At 53.9% G+C, this 17,971-nt stretch overlaps 1 protein-coding gene across 3 annotated transcripts in view; it reads left to right on the top strand.

Annotated features, from left to right (window-relative positions):
* The window catches only part of DPP6 (dipeptidyl peptidase like 6), an 850,942-nt gene that overhangs the window by 235,236 nt on the left and 597,735 nt on the right, over positions 1-17,971 (top strand). The window lies entirely within an intron of this gene.

The following is a 17,971-nucleotide window of genomic DNA, read 5'->3' as shown; positions in this document are numbered from 1 at the left end:
TTATGGGGGACTCAAAAAGAAACCTGTTGGGGCACTTGGGTGGCTCAGTCATTAAGCGCCTGCCTTCGGCTCGGGTCATGGTCTCAGGGTCCTGGGATCGAGCCCCGCATCGGGCTCCCTGCTCTGCGGGGAGTCTGCTTCTCCCTCCTCTTCCTCGTCTTCTCCCCAACTCCGTGCTCTTTCTCTTTCTCTCTCATTAATAAATAAATAAAATAAAAAAAAAAAAAAAAAAAAAAGATCTGAGGTGTTTATTTCCAAATTTCCCTTCAACTTCTGCATTTGTTTCTCCTTGGTTTCATTTTCCCGAATGCCACATGCCGGTCATGCAGAATTCTTGCAGAAAATAACCAAGTCTGTTCTCTTTATTAAAATCCATTTGAAACCAGAATGGTTCTCTGTCGCCAGGAAATTAAAATGAGTAGCACACAGCATTATTGAAATACTTTGGTTAAATCGAGGGTGTGGGGAACTGTATTTGTTCATTCAAACCGCATCTAATGAAGTAGGTTATCCACAGACCAATCTGTTGAAAATTAGCTACTGGACTATAGTATATAAAGATAATATCATGGTATTAGCAGTAGAGAGTCTTTCTTAATGCCTTTAAACCGCCCTTTGTGGTGAAATGCAGGCTTCAGAAGGATACATGATAGGGAGCAGGAACGCTTTGATACGAAAGCCGTCAAGAATGACATAGGACGGACTAGGACCGTATTTTCCGTGTGCACACGTGTGTATTCCACGGATACTGACTCCGTGATCCCATGACACGTTTCAGTTTGAGAGGCCGAAACAGGGCAAACGGGTTCTGTCACGCGGGGCTCACGAGGGTCCTCCCTAATGAGGGAGGGATTTCTCTGGTCGTATTCGCTGACTGGTCTGGGGTGAGCGTTGGTCTGGGGTTTGCTAGAAAAGGAGAAAGAAAAGATTTGCCTTTTGCCCCCTGGGTGTCAGGCGTTTTAATCCAGTCTGAATTTAACCCAGCGGGATAGTTTGCTGATTCTCATCTATTAGACGTGGAAAGTGTTGAGTGTCAGAGAGATCCAGCGACCTGCCCAAGGCGTCCTGGTTGCCGGGAGGAGATGCACGGTGGGAACACAGAACCCGTGTGTGCTCCGCTCCCGGGACTCCCACCTCCGAATGTCACACCCTCGCCCTTGGCTCCCGCTGCTCCGTGTTCATCAAACTAAAATGGGGCGACACGTTTACGGAAACGTCAAGCACACCTGAGAGCAGAGGGAATTACATACTGAACTCGCTACAGTCCTTGTCCTGCTCTGTCACCCTCAGCCTCGCTCCGTCCGTCATCCGCTGACCGCCACTGCGGTCCTGAAGCAAATCCCAGGCCTCGTGTCGTCTTTTGTCCACGAAAAATATTGTGTCACATGAACTCCCCGGTCCTGTGTCTGCCCCCATTTTATGACAAGCCTTCGCACAAACTCTGTTCTCCGACGTCTTCCAGCGGAGCGCGTGCCTCTCATTAACCAAAAAAACAGATTATCGTGGGAAAGGGGACAGGGTTTCCTTCTTTCTTTTGCTCCCTAAGCATTGCTGGGAGAAATCTAGCCAGTGAGATTAGTGTAAAAGTCTCAGCTTCTTGAAAACAGGAAAATCAGTTTGAAGCCAGCAAGTGTCCCTGCCGGGGTAGCTGCGTTCCGAACACAGGCCTGACGCACCTGCCGGCCGATGGAGGAAGAGCCGGTCCTGCACTTTGCACGTGTGGACAGCAGAGGGCAGAGCGCACTGATCAGCGCTTGCTTCTGGGGTTCCTGCGGGTGCGGTGAGGCTTGAAGAGGAAAAGCACAGCCTGGGAAGGAGGAGTCCTGTGCCCGTGGACGGGAATCAGTACATAGCGGGGAACTGGCTGGAGGCAAGGGCCCCATCAGCCTGACGGTCTCCTGCTTGCCCTTAAATTCTGCACATCATTTCAGGATTTTCTCAAGCGAGTCTTCTGTGAAGGAGCAGGGGCTCCCCGGGGCGGGGGTGTCTGATGTTTTCGGGATCGACAGAGCCCTGCCCAGAGGCCTGGCCCTTCTGACGTGCTGACAGCAGGTCGAGGGGCGCTCCGCAGAAACCTCCAGGTTCGCTCACACCCGAAGGACAAATTCTGAGTGACAGGCAGGGTTTGATTCCGTCATGTCTGGGAACCATCCCGTAGTGTAGTGGCTTTGATGAAAACCCTCCGTAGTGCTCGAGTCTGCCGTCTGTCAGGCCCACACGGCAGGCTCCGCGGGGTCTTTGTCCGCAGTGTCCCCCGTCCAGCACGACAGGAAGCGTGGGAAGGAGGCGGGGCGCTGCCTGCCCTGCTGGGGTGTTTCCCCACGGGCTGTTGTGGTTGCTGGTCGTGGACCGAGGGCCGCTGGGCTGTCCTGAGGAGGGTGCAGGACGGCGGGCCTGTTCCTGCACTTGCTTACTTGGCGAGCTCGTCCACGGGCCGCACACCAGTGCTCCGGGCTGGGCTGCGCTCTCGGTGGGCCGATCGGTGTGGATGGAGGAACACCCATCCGACGCCAGACCGGCTCCGACTCTGGGCTGCAGGTGACTGAGTGCTGTGCCCCTGGGGATCCGGGCCTGGAGGGAGAGCTGGGGGACCGCCTTGCACATGGGCCCTGCCAGCGATAGAAGGGCCTGAGGGCGGCTGGGGGAGAGCCCCTTGGCCTCCAGGTTCCTCCTGCCTCCAGCTGGTCGCCGTTGCTGGCTTACGTCAGCAGTGTAGACAGCTCTGTGTGGCTGCCGACCCTGGGTCCCTAAATGGAGGAATTCAGATGTGGCATTGCTCTGTGTGGCAAGCACATTCTCCCCAACCAGGGCCCTGCTCAGCTCACAGGACCACTGCTTGTCAACCGTCCGGCCTCTCGGCCCCGTTCCGGTACCTTCCATGGCCTCCTGCTCCCTGCCTGTGTTTGCCCTCTTCCCTCCGACTGGACTGGCCTTTCTTTGGTGAACCCCTACTGGCCTGCTCCCCGAAATCTGGGCCCGGAAGAAGGGATTCTCAGAGCCTCTGCCTCCTGTAACTGTCCGTGGTCTCCAGGTTATTCCATAGTAACACCTTTACTTTTTGTGATCAATTATTTGCTTCCATATCGGGCAAGCCCTTGAGAATCTCACGGGCGATGAGGACAGTTTCCTATTTATCTTTGTACAAAATACACACTCGATGTCAATTGCCAGGCATAATTAGGTTGATTTCAGGGAAGTTTCTAATATGTAAAGGCCGGTATTGGGAATAAGACCTTTAGTTTCTGGCTGCAGAGTTCCCAGCATTCATTAGGTCTTGTTCCTGGAGTTAGGTGAGGGGCTTAAGGAGCAATGTGTGTTCCTGGATGGGAAAACCTGCTCTCATGTAATGAACTAAAAAATATGTTATTATTATTATTTTCTAAAGAATTTATTTATTTATTTGACAGAGATCACAAGTAGGCAGAGGCGCAGCAGAGAGAGAGAGAGAGAGGGAAGCAGGCTCCCCGCTGAGCAGAGAGCCCAATGCAAGGCTCGATCCCAGGACCCTGAGATCATGATCTGAGCCTAAGGCAGAGGCTTAACCCACTGAGCCACCCAGGCACCCCTATATATTATTATTTTAAAAAGATGCCGGCTCTCTGCCAATTACTTGATAAGTCAAGTTGTCTTAATAAAATTGTTTGTTGGTTTTTTAAAGGAAGTATCAGGAAATTAGGGATTCCCTAGGGGACGAGAGGCGTGTGTGCCTATAATCAGATAAAAATGCGTAGGTGGCAACCTGGAGACGCACGTAGCCAGCAACCACCAGAGCTAACGTTTGAGGAACCTGGGCAGGGAGAAGGAAGACAGCGTTTTCTGCGGTCTGTGCTGTGTGCGTGTGAATGTGTGCGCCTGCTAGTTAACGCATAAGGAAAGGTGAGGACAAGCAGTGTGGAAGCGTAAGAGTCTAAGACGGGCCTAGACAATCAAGAAGAGCATTTCTGCCCTCCTGGACGCCGACTTACCCTAAGTCCCCGGTGAGCTAGTCACTGTAGGCAGAGTGGTGTGAGATAGACCCACCGGGGACAGGACAGAAGGGGCCACAATCTCAGTTGGTTAAACCTCTGCCTTCGGCTCGGGTCATGATTCCAGGGTCCTGGGGTCGAGCCCCACATCGGGCTCCCTGCTCAGCAGAGAGCCTGCTTCTCTCTCTCCCCCTCTCCCTGCCGCTCTGCTTACTTGTGCTCTCTCTCTAGCTCTCTGTCAAATAAACAAATAAAATATTTAAAAAAAAAAAAAAAGAAGGGGGCCACAATAGCTCACGGCTCCTACTGCGTGCCAGGTTCTATTTTAAACCATTTTCAGACATAAGATCACTTAGTCCTTATAACCACGCATGAATCAGAATTTCTAGCTCCCATTCATGCTCTAGGAAAACTAGGAAAAGAGAGGTAGATGGCTGTGAATGAGTTACTGGTGTAAGAGAGAAGTGGTGTCAGATTCGATGGGAAAAATATTATTTCATACATATAAATTGTTTATCGATATGGAAGAAAATAAAATTAGTTTCCTTCCTCATGCTATCCTAAAAAACAAGCCAGAGGGATTAAAGACTAAAATTTTTTAAACATTAGGAGAAAATACAGAATACTTTTGCAGAACTGGGCCATGGAAAGTTTTTTTTGTTTTTTTTTAAACAATCCTCAAAAAGTACAAATCGTAAAGTGAAAAAATAATGTTTTTCCACACAATAGAAGAGAGTGAAAACGCAAACCACAGAGCAGATGAAAATATAGCTGTACATAGAGTTGATTTAAAATTAGTACCAAGAATATATAAAATCTTCAGAAATCGGTAAATAATGAACAACCTAATAGGAAAACAGAAAAGGTTTCAGATTTGGAAACCAGAATGGCCAATTAACTTAATGAAAGAGCCCCGATCTCACTGGTAGTCAGGAAAATGGAAATAAAAATAACAAGACATAGATTATATTTAAACATGTTAAAGTATCTAAAAGAAAAACAAAGCTGGAGGTATCCCAGTTCCAGATTTCAGATTGTATTACAAACTGTAGTGATCAAACAGTATGATAAGGTCACACAAACAGACCTGTACATCAATGGAACAGGATGGAAACCCAGAACAAAACCACAATCACATGGTCAGTTACTCTAAGACAAAGGAGACAAGAATGTGCAACGGGAAACTGAGAGTCTCTACAACAAATGGTGTTGGGAAAACGGTTGCGTACAAGGGAATGAAACTGGACCACTTTCTTACACCACACACACACACACACACACAAATCCCAAATAGATGAAAAGACCTAAATGTGAGACCTGAAACCATGAAAATCCTAGAAGAGAGCACAGGCAGTAATTTCTCTGACATTGACCATGGCAGCGTTTCTCTAGTCCTGTCTCTTAAGGAAAACAAAAGCAGATATAAAGTCCTGAGACTACATGAAAACAAAACGCTTCTGCACAGCAAAGGTAACAGTCAACAAAAGTAAAAGATAACCTACAGGGGCGCCTGGGTGGCTCAGTGGGTTAAGCCTCTGCCTTCACTCAGGTCATGATCTCAGGGTCCTGGGATCGAGCCCCGCATCGGGCTCCCTGCTCAGCGGGGAGTCTGCTTCTGCATCTCCCCTGCCCCTGCTCCTCTTCTCTCTCTCTCTCTCAAATCAAGAAATAAAATCTTAAAAACAAGGGGGATAACCTACAGAATTGGAGACGATATTTGCAAAGGACACTGGATAAAGGGTTACTATCCAAAATATATAAAGAACTTAACACCAAAAAATATATATATAGCCCCATTAAAATTGTGCAGGAGACATGAACAGGCATTTCTGCAAAGACGTCATCCAGATGGCCACAGACACATGAGAAGATGCTCAACGCCACGGCTCATCAGGGAGATGCAGATTCGTACCACGATGAGATCCCACCTCACGCCTGTCCGATGGCTGGAGTAAAAAACACAAGAAACAATGGGTGTTGACCGTGATCCCAGGATGCGGAGAAAGGGGAACCCTCGGGCACCGTGGGTGGGAATGCCAGCTGGTGCAGCCGTTGTGGAAGACAGCATGGAGGGTCCCCAAAAAGTTAGAAAATAGAGCTACCCTGTGACCCAGGAATCCCACTATTGGGTGTTTACCCAAAGAAAAGGAAAACACTAATTTGAAAAGCCCCAGGCACCCTTACATTAATTACAGCGTTATCTACAATAGCCACGTTATGGAAGCGGCCCGACTGTCCATGACAGATGAACGGAGCAGGAGGATGTGGTTCTCTCCCTCTCGCTCTCTCACTCCCAGTGGAATACTACTCAGCCACAGAAAGAATGAAATGTTGCCATTTGCAGCAACACGGATGGAGCTAGAGAGTATGATTCTAAGTGAAATACGTCAGAGAAAGACAAATACAGTGTGACCTCACTCACGTGTGTTACGTAAGAAACAAAACCAATGGGCAAAGGGAGAAGAGAGAGAGAGTGAGAGATGAGAGAGGCAAACCCAGAAACAGACTCTTACCTCTAGAGAACACGCTGGTGGTCACCGAGGAAGGGGGGCTGGGGCAGGGGGAGGGGACGAGGAGCTCAGGTGTCACGATGAGCACTGGGTAATGTTTGGAATTGCCGAATCACTGCATCGTAGACCTGGAACTACTGTGATGCTGATGTTAACTACACTGGGATTGAATTTACAAACAAAAGACAAATGAAGTACCGTATGCAGCTGCGGTATGTAGGGGTCTCGCCAACCTGACCTTTGAGAGACGCCAGTCACAGGGGCCCACATGGTGTAGGGTCCCATTTACATGAAATATGCAGATCAGGCCAACCCAAGGACAGAAAATGGACTAATCGTTGCCTAGAGCGGGACAGATGGCGGTGGGGGTGGGGGGAGGAGTCCCCTAAAAGACGCTGGGTTTCTTTTTGGGGTAATGGAAATGTCCTAGTATGGTTGTCTGACAGGGGCACGACCGAGAATATACGAAAGACCACTGACCTGTATACACTAATGAAAAAATTTGAAGCGTCTAAAACTTTGATAACACGGACAGAGAGATTCACACACACCGTTAGCAGTAGGAGAAGTTCATACCATTGCTCTTGAAAGCAATTTGCAGGTAGCTGCTGGCGTCGAAGCGGTCGGAGTCCAGCGGCCAGCAGCTGTGCTTGCAGACCTGTTCCCCAGAGTGAGCCGTCACGCCCCCGTGAGAAATAATGCGTGGAAGTGTTATCTGTGATGACGGGAACGGAGCAACTTGATGTTTAAATCGACGGATGCTACGTCATGGTAACCGGTTTACGGAACGGCGTACCGGACAGCCGAGGAACGAATGAGCCGGGAGTGCTCATTAATGAACCTCAAGGCATCTCTTTGCGTTACCAGAGACTTAGGCAAATGGTATGAAACAATGAAGCATCCAGCTCAGTCTTCAGTCCTACGAACCGTTACTGTTTGTGAAGGTGCGGAGGAAAAACCCGCATGAGAAGATGCACTCGAGACCCGGGCTGCAGGTTACAGGGGCGGCGGTGGGGGGTGAGTCCCAGGCTGCAGGTTTCTGGGGGGTGGGGATGGGGGGTGGTTTCGGGTCTTGAGGGGTATTTGGCTTCAGTGGTTTTATAAAGTTTTAACTGAAAATATCTATTATTATAAATACAACCAAGTGTTAACACGGTAAATCGTGTGTTTTATATTGTGTGTGTGAAATATAATTTTCTGTTTCATAATTTTAAAAAAGTGAAAATGAGTTCTGAGAGAAATCTCGTGAATTTGGAAATACGGCTCCCGTCAAGCTCCGTTGGTGCCAGTGGGAAGAGGGGAGAGCCCAGCGCGCAGCCCGGCGTGCAAGTTCAGGGGCGGGAGGTGACCCGAGGGGGACGCTCTTGGCCATCCGGGGGCCATTCTGAAGCAGAGTTGGTCCTTGAGACACTGATGAGGGCCTGTCAGCTGCCGCCAGCCCTCGTGCGTCACGTCCCTTCTTCAGGTCAGTGGGGACGGGCTCGCTGTGTGTCGCAGGACCTGTAATGGCGTCTTGTGGGGACACGTCCCGCCGCGGATCCCAGGCAGGCAGGCGGGGAAGGCGGCAGATATGAGGATGTCAGCAGTGAATCGGGTCTCATTCTTCTGTGTGGTGTCACCCGAGAGTCCTCTGCGGTTGTGACACAGGCGGGTGTGGGAGGCGGGCTCCCTGGGGTCCCTCCCCCCGCCAAGGTGCCCACTCCAGCGGGGGCAGAGAGGGCGGTAGAGACGGTGGGCCTTGCTGCTCAGCAGGGAGGACCCCCCAGACTGGAGAATAAACAGAAATTGGGTGATGAAACCCAAGGGCACCCTGTCAGAGAAAGTCCGGAAAACAGCAGCCAACTTTCCCCCTTCGCCACCCGGGAATAATTTCGGTATCTAATTTTTCTACAGTAGATTTATCATAATTTTTAAACACAGAGGAAACACCATAAAATCTTTCTGAACAGCCCTTTAAATAAAATTTATGGAGACCTCTGCCTTTCATGATTTTCCATTAAAAACAATGTTTGGCGCTAAGGTTGTGAGCGTGTAGCCGAGGCGGTTTAAGGTCCCTGAGGACTGTCTCTCTGGTGGCGTGGTAACTGGGCCCCCGTGTTGAAAGGGCCCAGTTTCAAGTTGGATATGCCACGATGTGCAAACCGGACAGCACGTCTCGAAGGAGGACCCCAGCTCCTGTCCCCACAACCAGCTGGTTCGGTCCCCAGGCCCTCAGGTGTCGCCTTGTGCGAACTGAACATCCCTACTGAAGGCCACGACCTGTAATGCTGGGGTTCTAGTCCGGGCGCCTGCTGGAAGCTGGGGGTGCCATGCTGACCTCACACGGCGCAGGGCGGTCCACACCGCGGGCCTCTCCCTCCACAGCCCGTGGAGCCCCCACTCCCATGACGGCTGGAAAACACTGCTCTGAACTGCCACGGCCTTCCTTGGGTATTTCGTTTCCCCCAAGTGTTGTTCTTACTCGTCAGCCTTGCGAGGAAAGGCCACAGGGTGTATCTTTCTTAAAAGGAATTCCTGAGCGGGGTCGTGAAGGCAGTCGTTTGCCCATGTAGACGGCCCTAAGTAGACCACACATCTCATCCCTGATGTTCTCTTACAAAAGCCCGGACCCCGTCCACGTCCCCCTTCCTAACCTCACTGTCTCCGGACCTTACCCCGAGCGCGTTCCCCACGTTACCGCAGACCTCGTCTCTGGATTGACTTTCCTAGCGGGTGTTCAGTGTGCCGAAGGCGGGTGGGGTCGCTTCTCTCGGAACCTTCCGGAATTCTGGCACCGTGCGGAGACCGTGAGATGGGCTGGGAAGAAGCACGCGGATCCTGGAACGAACGCCTTCTCCTTGCCGCATGCGGCGGCTCCCTCCAAGCTCCGCGTGCGCGCCGTGTGACCGCAAGCTCGTGGGCACACACATGACACATTTTAGGCTTCCCTAAACGGTCGTGCATCCGACACCCCCAAGACGGAGCAAGACTCTACCATGTCAGAGAATTTAAAAATTCTCGTCGATGTTAGGGAATATGGGGGAAACATGTTAAGCTGCAGAATTCTTCCCCGAAGCCGCTTGGTGACAAAGCCGTGGGTTGGTCAGGCTCGTTCAAGCCGCCTTGCAGGGCTTATTAGCTAAGGGGTTGTAAAAATTAGAGACCTGTGTAGGATATGAATTAAGGCTATCTGGAGGCTAGGAGGATTTGGGGATTTTTGTTGTTGTTGTTGTTGTTAAAATAGCCAGCCAACTCCGGGAAAATAATGAGTGGTTTCCATAGCAACCGTGCTTCCGGAAGACACACGGAGACCGTGAAGCGGATTGGAATCAAAGAAAGCCACCTGGTCTTAGACTTTAATTTGGGAGAAAGAAATTCACCCCCAGTGATTTATGAAACAAACCCTGTTTTATTTTCCTCCAGAATTATTACAGGAAGAAAAAAAGGTTTTCTTTCTTTCTCTCTCTTTCTTTCTTTCTTTATCTTCCTTTCTTTTTAATTCAAAACACTGATGGGAGTTCCAGAGGGAACAAAAACCGGGTCTGGACATCTGGACATGGGTCCTGCCACCACCACACACCCACACGGGCCTGGGCAGCTGGTCGCGTCGGCCGGTTTGGGGGTGCCTCTCCTTAACTCCCAACCACCGATTTTTGTCGAGCGTCTGTTTTCTGTTCATGGTCCCTTTGAAAGGGTGTGCGTCCTGTGGCCTGGCTGTCAGGGAATTACTGTCCAGTTGGCTAAAATTAGCAGGCACAGGAGCTCGTGGAGGAGGTGTGACTACCCAGCCATGCAGACGGGGCAGGTTGCTGAAGGGAAGGGAGCGTGGCTTAGAGAAGAAGGTCAGAGTGAGGGCCGCGTGGGCCCCGAAGGTTCTGCCAGACAGATGATGGAGACAGTGGGAGGGTCGTTCGGCAGGAGCCAAGGCAAGGCACAAGCTAGCCTGGGTGACGTGGCGTCAGGGCCGAGCTGGGACAACGGGCAGAGACTAGCAGGTGGGGTGTGACTGTAGGAACGTGGTGGTGCCGTCAGGGTCTAGAGTCCGAGACAAAGATCCGCGACAGGAGTGGCCTCTCTGGTGGCGGGGTCAGGGGTCCCGACGCTGTGAACGGGGGCTCCAGACGCCCTGGTGCTTCCTTGGGTGTTGCCACGGCACCCCCCACTCTCCCCCCAGCCCCGTCCCGGTCTAGTCTTTTTGCTTACACACGGCCACACGCCCGTCACTCCCTGAGGCTTTGTCCCTGGGGACTTAACAGTGATGTGGCCAAAATAAGACTCAGGGGGGCTTCTGGTTGAAGAGAATAGTCCGTGGTGCATTTCGTCAGTCGGGGACCCCGGGAAGGGCAGGGGGCACCCAGATGAGGAAGGTCCCAGGAGAGTTTTAAACAGGCGCCAATTGCCAGGTGGGGAGCAAGGTGCAGAGAAGCCACGGGGCAAGACATGGGGCCCTGTTGCTACGGTAGATGGACGGGACAGGGAAGGACCTGCCGTCGGAAGCCGGAGAATGTTGTGTGGAGCACGGACAGGGGGGTGGGGGTGACCCCAGGACGAGGAAACTGCTTCACTGTGACCTCCTGCCCGCCCGCTGTGCGGCTGACGCACACAGCAGCTGACACGTGCGCACAGACCGCGTGCCGGGGCGGGGAGCGGGACGGGGCGGGGAGCGGGACGGGGCGGGGACGCGCATCCAGGGAGGCCCACGTGGTGAGGGCACAGGGCGCCTGGGAGCCCCGGAAAGTCCTTGTGACCGCCTCTCTCCCAAAGTCCTGCGGCCGGTGCACGAGAATCCAGGAAGGTGGGAGCCTTTGCAGCACCCCCAGACCGGCGCCCGGGGGGAGGGACCTCATCCGCCCAGGAAAACCAGTTAAATACCTGTCCTGTCTGGTCGATGCGCTAGTCGTCACTATGCCAGGTCAACTGGCATAAGCTAGTCTGGTCCTAGCAAAATGGGGACGGAGGGTCCCCTTATCCCTGGTCCCCTCTCCTGCAACCACGGTGTCCCTGCCACGGATGCCGGGAGAGGCTGGAGGGCGCCGTGGTCCCTGTGGCTGGGGATGGGCTGGCCAGAGAGGTCTTCTAGAAAAGCTGAGCCTTGGGCCTGATCGGCAGGGAATTCAGTCAGGCAGGAGTGAAAATCAGATTGTGTCAGGGACAAAGGGTTGGATCTAGAGCTCTGAAGAGAAGCAGATCTGCTCCGTATGCCGTTTGGAGACACACCGTGTTCAGAAAGGGCCTGTCAGTGCCAAGTGCTAGTTACAGGAGGGAACATGTCTTCCTGTAGTTCCAGCTCGTGGTAGAGAGCCACGGCTCTTGATGCTGCGGACGAGGCTGTGGGTGTATACCCTGTAGTCATCTGGTGTGTGTAGTGGAAAATCGGTGTTTACTTTGAAGGGCCGTATGGAAGGCCTCCTGGGGTCCCCCTTTCCCTGGACAGGTCTCCTCATTGCTCCGTATTAGAAATCAGCTTGAGGCCTGACCTTTCCTTGAAACCCCTGGAGGCCGCGCTGGACTCTGCGGTCCCCTGGGGCAACTCCGGCCTTGGGGCACCTAGCCACGGAGCACAAACCTGAACTCTGGGCAGCACCGAAAGGTGTGTGTTTAATTGTCCCAGGGCGATGGTGCTGGTCAGAGCGGGGACCGGGTAGAGCCGTGTAGCCTTTGGACCTCAGCCATCGCTGAACGAAACACCGGCCGAGCCTCACGAGGTGCTCGGTCAGCCCCGCTTGGCTTGCGGAACGCGGCAGGAGGTTCCTCTGCCTCCTCTCGGTTCCCCTTCACTGCGGTTTCCCTGCCGGCCTGGTTTTGACACTCGTGCTACTCGATGTACGGAGGGGAGCGGAATCCCGGGAGGTCTGGGAAGCGGCTCCAGGGTTGAGTCCTCCAGACTCGGAGTGTCGGAGAAAGGACCAGACTCTTGGGTCAGCGCAGCCCCTTCAGGGAGGGGTAGGGGGAAGATCCCGCGACACCAGCAGCCCCTCGGGGCCACAGCTCGGCTCCCACCCGGCGACGTTCTGGGTGGAGGGAGAAGTAGGGGAAGCGCCGGCCCTGGAGGCTCTCCTTCCCGCGGCTGGCGCCCCCCACACCCTGCCCTTGACTGTCATCCACTGACACACACCCCCGGACCGCTGAGGGCTGGTCCAGTCCAGCTCGTGCCCTGTCCTGCCACTCCTGCCCCAGCTCCTCCTTAACGAGATCTGACGTCCACCAACCTTGGGAAGAAAAGCGCCGAGATCAAGAACTCAGTTCGTTTTGGGGTTTGCTGTGCGCCTGTTTGCCTGTAGCTGACTGGTCTGGGCAGTTAGGGGTCATTTGGATTTTGTGCATCTTGCGGGAGTACTTGGCCTCTGTGCTCATCTGGTTTTGCTGCTCGCCCCGCGGGTCCGGGCCATGGAGGCCCTCCCTGGACAAGAAGTAGGCTGGCCTCTCGGGCGGACAAGCGCTGACGAGGTACACGCAGATTCCTCCCTCTGCCCATCTCCTTTCGGGTGCCAGGAAATGCAGAGTAGCCTGGGTGAGGCTCTCGAAGGAGAGGCACCTCCCCTGCCCCCTCCCCAGCCCTCCCCAGGCCTTGGCTCCTAGGGGCCCTCTCCTCCCCACCCAACTTGGCGTCTCGTCCTCTTGGTTTTCTAATGGCCCAAACCACAGCTCAGAGTTCTGAGCTCTGCTCGGCTTCAGGGTTGCTAAGCTTTAGTGGTGGACGGCTGTGGAGACGGCTGTGGGGACGGCTGTGGGAACGGCTCAAGGGATTTAGCTTTGGGAGTTTGACGGGGAGGACGAAGGACACAGACGCCGCACCTTGTCCCACGTGTCCTGCCAGCCCAAGGCACCTTTCCATCAGTGGCGAGCCAGGCGCCGTGCAGCCCACCCGCCTTCCTCCCCTGGGCTGGGTGCGTCCTGTGGGCCGGTCACCACCCACCGAGACCGCCGTGAGCATGTTCCTCCATCAAAGACTTAAGGGGACGCGGGGCTGCGGCCGAGGTGCAGCCTAACGCACTGTGGGTCTTGGAGCATGCGGCGTGTTCTTGGGAGTCCAAGAAGCACATCTTCATTCACATGGGGCTTCCGAGTCCATAATGTGCTTTCTTGGACCCTAGTTCCCTTCCCTGTGAGGCCGGGGAAATCGGGTCTCGCTGCAGAGCTGAAGATCATCCCTGTGGTTGAGATGTTCAGGTAACCTGGAGTCGCCATGTTGCACGGCTGGAACGTTCTGCGGGTGTTGGTGGAGTGCGCAGACCCGCTGGGACGGGGGGACTGGGCCTTCCGGTGTCTCCGGATATGCTGGGGAGGAAGGTGGAGTCCGGGTCCTTAGTTGGACTCGCGTTCTGGGCCAGCCTTGGGACAGCAGCTCTGGGACGGTGGGAAGCCTTTCCTGGCACCGAGCTCGTGCTGGAACATCGCCCGAGGCGGCACCGGCCGTGCACTTAGCGGTGTCTAGGGACCGCTGTCGCGAGACCTGTGCTCCCACCTACCAACACCCCCTCCCGCTCCAGGCTGCCTGGTGCCCTGCCGGGGGACCCATCCGACAGCGGCCCAGCTGTGGCTGAGACCCCTTCCCTGTTCTGGGACGGTTCTCGTAGCTGCTGCTTGGCCAACTACATCCCTTCTGGGTTGTGGGTTTCAAAGCAGGGTCGTGTGCGGAAGCCGCTTGCCACTCGCTGCGGTGGCAAGAAAGCGAGGCCAGCCGGATTCGGGCAGCCCCCGTCTGCACACCTCCTCCTTCGTCTGAACCTTTGGGAGCCCCGAGGCTGCTGTCTGGAGGATGATGGGAGGGAGATGACTTTATTGCAAGCAAGTCTTGGCGGCTTTCACGGACTCCGTGCAGGACGGGTCACCTGGGCGACGAGAACACTGGGGAGCCCACGCGACGTTGAGTCCGAACCGCTGAAATGCAGCCGCTGCCCACCGAATCGGGAGCGCTGGGCTCGGGTCTGGGAGACACATGTTTCAGAGAAATTTGTTCTTTCCTGGGGAACTCTAGGGCTGTGCCGTCTCATATGAAAGCCACCAATTTATGTGGACATGTACAGTTTAAGTAACTAAAATTGGATAAAATTTAAAACTCCGTTCCTCTGACACCAGCCACATTTCCGTGCCCAGTGGCTAGAGAATCAGGCGTCCCAGGCCTTCCTTCTGCTCAGAAAGATCTACTGGGCAGCCCTGCTCTGGGGAACGGCCCCGGGTGGCACAGGGTCTTTAGCTCTTGTTGAGTGAGCAGTGGCTGAAGAAACTAAAGCTGTTTATTCTGGACAATCCAGGGCCTGTGCCATGGGCAGAGATCAGACTTCTTTGGGGGCGCCTGGGTGGCTCAGTGGGTTAAGCCGCTGCCTTCAGCTCAGGTCATGATCTCAGGGTCCTGGGATCGAGCCCCGCATCGGGCTCTCTGCTCAGCAGGGAGCCTGCTTCCTCCTCTCTCTCTCTGCCTGCCTCGCTGCCTGCTTGTGATCTCTCTCTGTCAAGTAAATAAATAAAATCTTAAAAAAAGAAAAAACAAAAAGTGAACATGCCTTCTCCAGGAACCGTGCTTTTCTTTCGCAAGATGCTCCCATAGAAAACAATGCGTAATTATGGGAGACACCGGGGAAGGACGCCTGTGCGTGGCGGTGGTGGTGACCTATCACACAGACTGGGAATGGCAGAACCAGGCCAGTCAGGCCCCAATCCGGGCCTGTCACTTTCCATCTACCTGCTCAACTCACTCAACCCCTTAAGCTTCTCCAGGAGAACAATGACTCTTTCATCACACGGTTCTGCGTGAGCACACATGGAGTGTCCCAGAGCGGGCCCACCACACGGGGCAGACCCCACCCCGTCACGTGCAGCGTGTCCCTGGGGTCCCGCGCCCACGCCAGTGCTACCACCTGCAGGAAGTCACATGAAAAAACATAGAAATGAGAGCCTCGCTCCCGCAGGCATGACCCTTGGTCCCCTCGGATTTATTTTCCAGAGAACTTGGTGACAGAGGAGACTTGAGTCATCCCTGGTGTGCGTCCGTTTCATCCAGGTTGCTTCACTTATGGGCATGTAACCGTTGATAATAACTTCTGATGATTGTTTCCACTTCCTTGGTGTTAGTGGTGATTTCATTCATGATTTTATGAATTTGGGTCCTCTCTCTTTTCTTTTGGATTAGTTTGGCCAATGGTTTATCGATCTTACTGATTCTTTCAAAAAACCAGTTTCTACCTTCATTGAAACTTTCTGCTGTATCTCTGGTTTCTATCTCATTGATCTCTGCTCTAATCTTGATGATTCCCCTTCTTGTGTGTGGGGATGACAATTTGTTGTTGATTCTCTAGTTCTTTAAGGTGTAGAGACAGCTGGTGTATTCTGGATTTTTCAATTTTTTTGAGTGAGGGTTGATGGCTGTGTATTTCCCCCTTAGGACCGCCTTTGCTGTATCCCGTAGGTTTTGGACCGAAGTGTCTTCATTCTCGTTGGTTTCCATGAATTGGTTCAGTTCTTCCTTGATCTCCTGGTTGATCCAAGCATTCTTAAGCAAGGTGGTCATTAGCTTCCAGGTGTTTGAGTTCCTTCCAAACTTTTCCTTGTGATTGAGCTCCAGGTTCAAAGCATTGTGATCTGAGAACGTGCAGGGAATAATCTCAGTCTTTTGGTGTCGGTTGAGTCCTGATTTGGGACCCAGTATGTGGTCTGTTCTGAGAAGGTTCCATGTGCACTCGAGAAGAGTGAGTATTCTGTTGTTTTAGGGTGGAATGTCCTGTATATATCTATGAGGTCCATGGAATGTGTCATTCAATGCTCTTGTTTCCTTATTGGTTTTCTGCTTGGATGATCTATTACTGAGAGTGGTGTGTTCAGATCTGGTAGCAGATGCCCTAGGGGGCCCCGCCTTGTCACCCAATGCCGTGACCCAGACGTGGAGAGCCGTCGGGTCTTCTCCAGCTTGAGGAACCACAACGTTCCCGGGAAGGGTCAAGTCCAGGGACTGTAAGGAGGCCGGAGAGTTTTGTTCTGGATCTTCCACGAAAGGCCGCTTCCTCCGTTTCCTCCGTTTCCTCCCTTCTGTGCCCACGAGGAGTCAAGAAACCTTTTAAAGTGGTTCCTTCCTCAGATTCTTCTAGGCCTGGGGTCTTGAATGTGGGGAACGTAGGTGCTCTGTGGCAGGTGGCCACCGGAGAGAGCCCTGGGTGGCGTGCAGCCAGGCAGCCCCCCGCTGCCCCGGTTTCCCCTGCCAGCACCCTTGTTGTTGGGGGGAGGGTGTCTGCTCGAGGCTGCGCAATTCGATAGTGTTTATCCAGTCCCTGGGGTCCTGGAGAGCCGAGCCAGCTGGTGGGGGCGGAGTATGAGCAGACCAGAGCTCGTGATCAGCGAGAACGGGGCGGGGAGCCCCTCGCTGCCCTGCTGGGATCCTCCAGAAATGCCTTGTGGCCGCGTGGGTAAGCCTCCGTCAGCCGTACGCATTCGACTCCAGGCTGATGCTTGCTTTGGGGCCTCGTCCTTGTAACGGAGGCCCGACGGTTTAGCTAAAGGCAGTGGCTGTCGCTCTGGTGGAGGAAGACTTTCCGTCTGTCCTCCCTGCGAGAAGACAGGCTGCTCCCCGATGGTCGGCGTCAGGGAGCCCACTGTGCGGACGGCGTCTGTCGGAGACAGTGCGCAAGCCCCTCCCGGCATCATGACTGGCGTTTTACTTAGAAGGACCATGAAGTGTGCCTCTGGGGATGGCCCCACCCAGAGGAAGGGGACCTGCAGAGGGCAGGGGGTGCCCTGAGAGACAGGGAGCGTGCCACTGGAGTGCCCCAACCACATTCCTCGCCGCCGATCTCCTTCCTCGCCGCACGGCCTCTGGAGACAGGTCCGGGTTCCTGCTCCGCTCCAGGGCGATCGTCCCCGTGCAGCAGGTGAATCAGCAAGAGGAGATGTCGACGTCTGCCCCCGCTTGGTGCAGTTTTAGTGGTGGTCTGAAGCAGTGTTCAGAAAAGGCAGGATTTTACAGAAACCTCCGGTCAAGTTCCAGCCAGGACACAGAGGTGCCGTGGCTCAGGGATGGAGGGACTCACCCCTGTTGGTTCTCGGTGACTGTCAGGACACTGGGCTTCTTTCTCCGTGACACAGTATAAAGGGTGGGAGCTGTGCTTGCGGGGAAGGGTACCCCCACACGTACAGACACCACCACACACACCCACCGTCGTGCGGTAGCTTTTTATTTTGAGAGCGTTTCAAGTTTGTAGGACAATTGTGAGAGTACTGCAGAGACTTTCTGAGGACGCCCTTTACCTAAGTTACCAGTCGTCTGCCCTCGGCTTCACTGACTTTATCATTCTTGCCTGTGTGCGTGCGCGGCCGAAACCTTCTTCCTGAGGGACGTGAGGCTTAGGTGTAGAAAGCACGCCCTCTGACTGTAAGGACATCAGTGTGTATTTTCCGGTGCCAAGGCCATGTCATTAGGAAGGCACAGTCCATTCCCCGGTCGGGATATTGTCACGGGACGCAGACTCGACGTCCTGATCTCCGCGGTCTCTGCTGTGCCTTTCACAGGCAGAGGTGTCCCCCACCCCG

This window comes from Mustela putorius, unplaced genomic scaffold, assembly GCF_011764305.1.
Source record: "Mustela putorius furo isolate JIRA1106 unplaced genomic scaffold, ASM1176430v1.1 tig00000929_pilon_pilon_pilon, whole genome shotgun sequence".
Taxonomy (NCBI): Eukaryota; Metazoa; Chordata; class Mammalia; order Carnivora; family Mustelidae; genus Mustela; species Mustela putorius.
The sequence above is the reverse complement of the archived record's forward strand: the minus strand, read 5'-3'. Positions and strand labels throughout refer to the sequence as shown.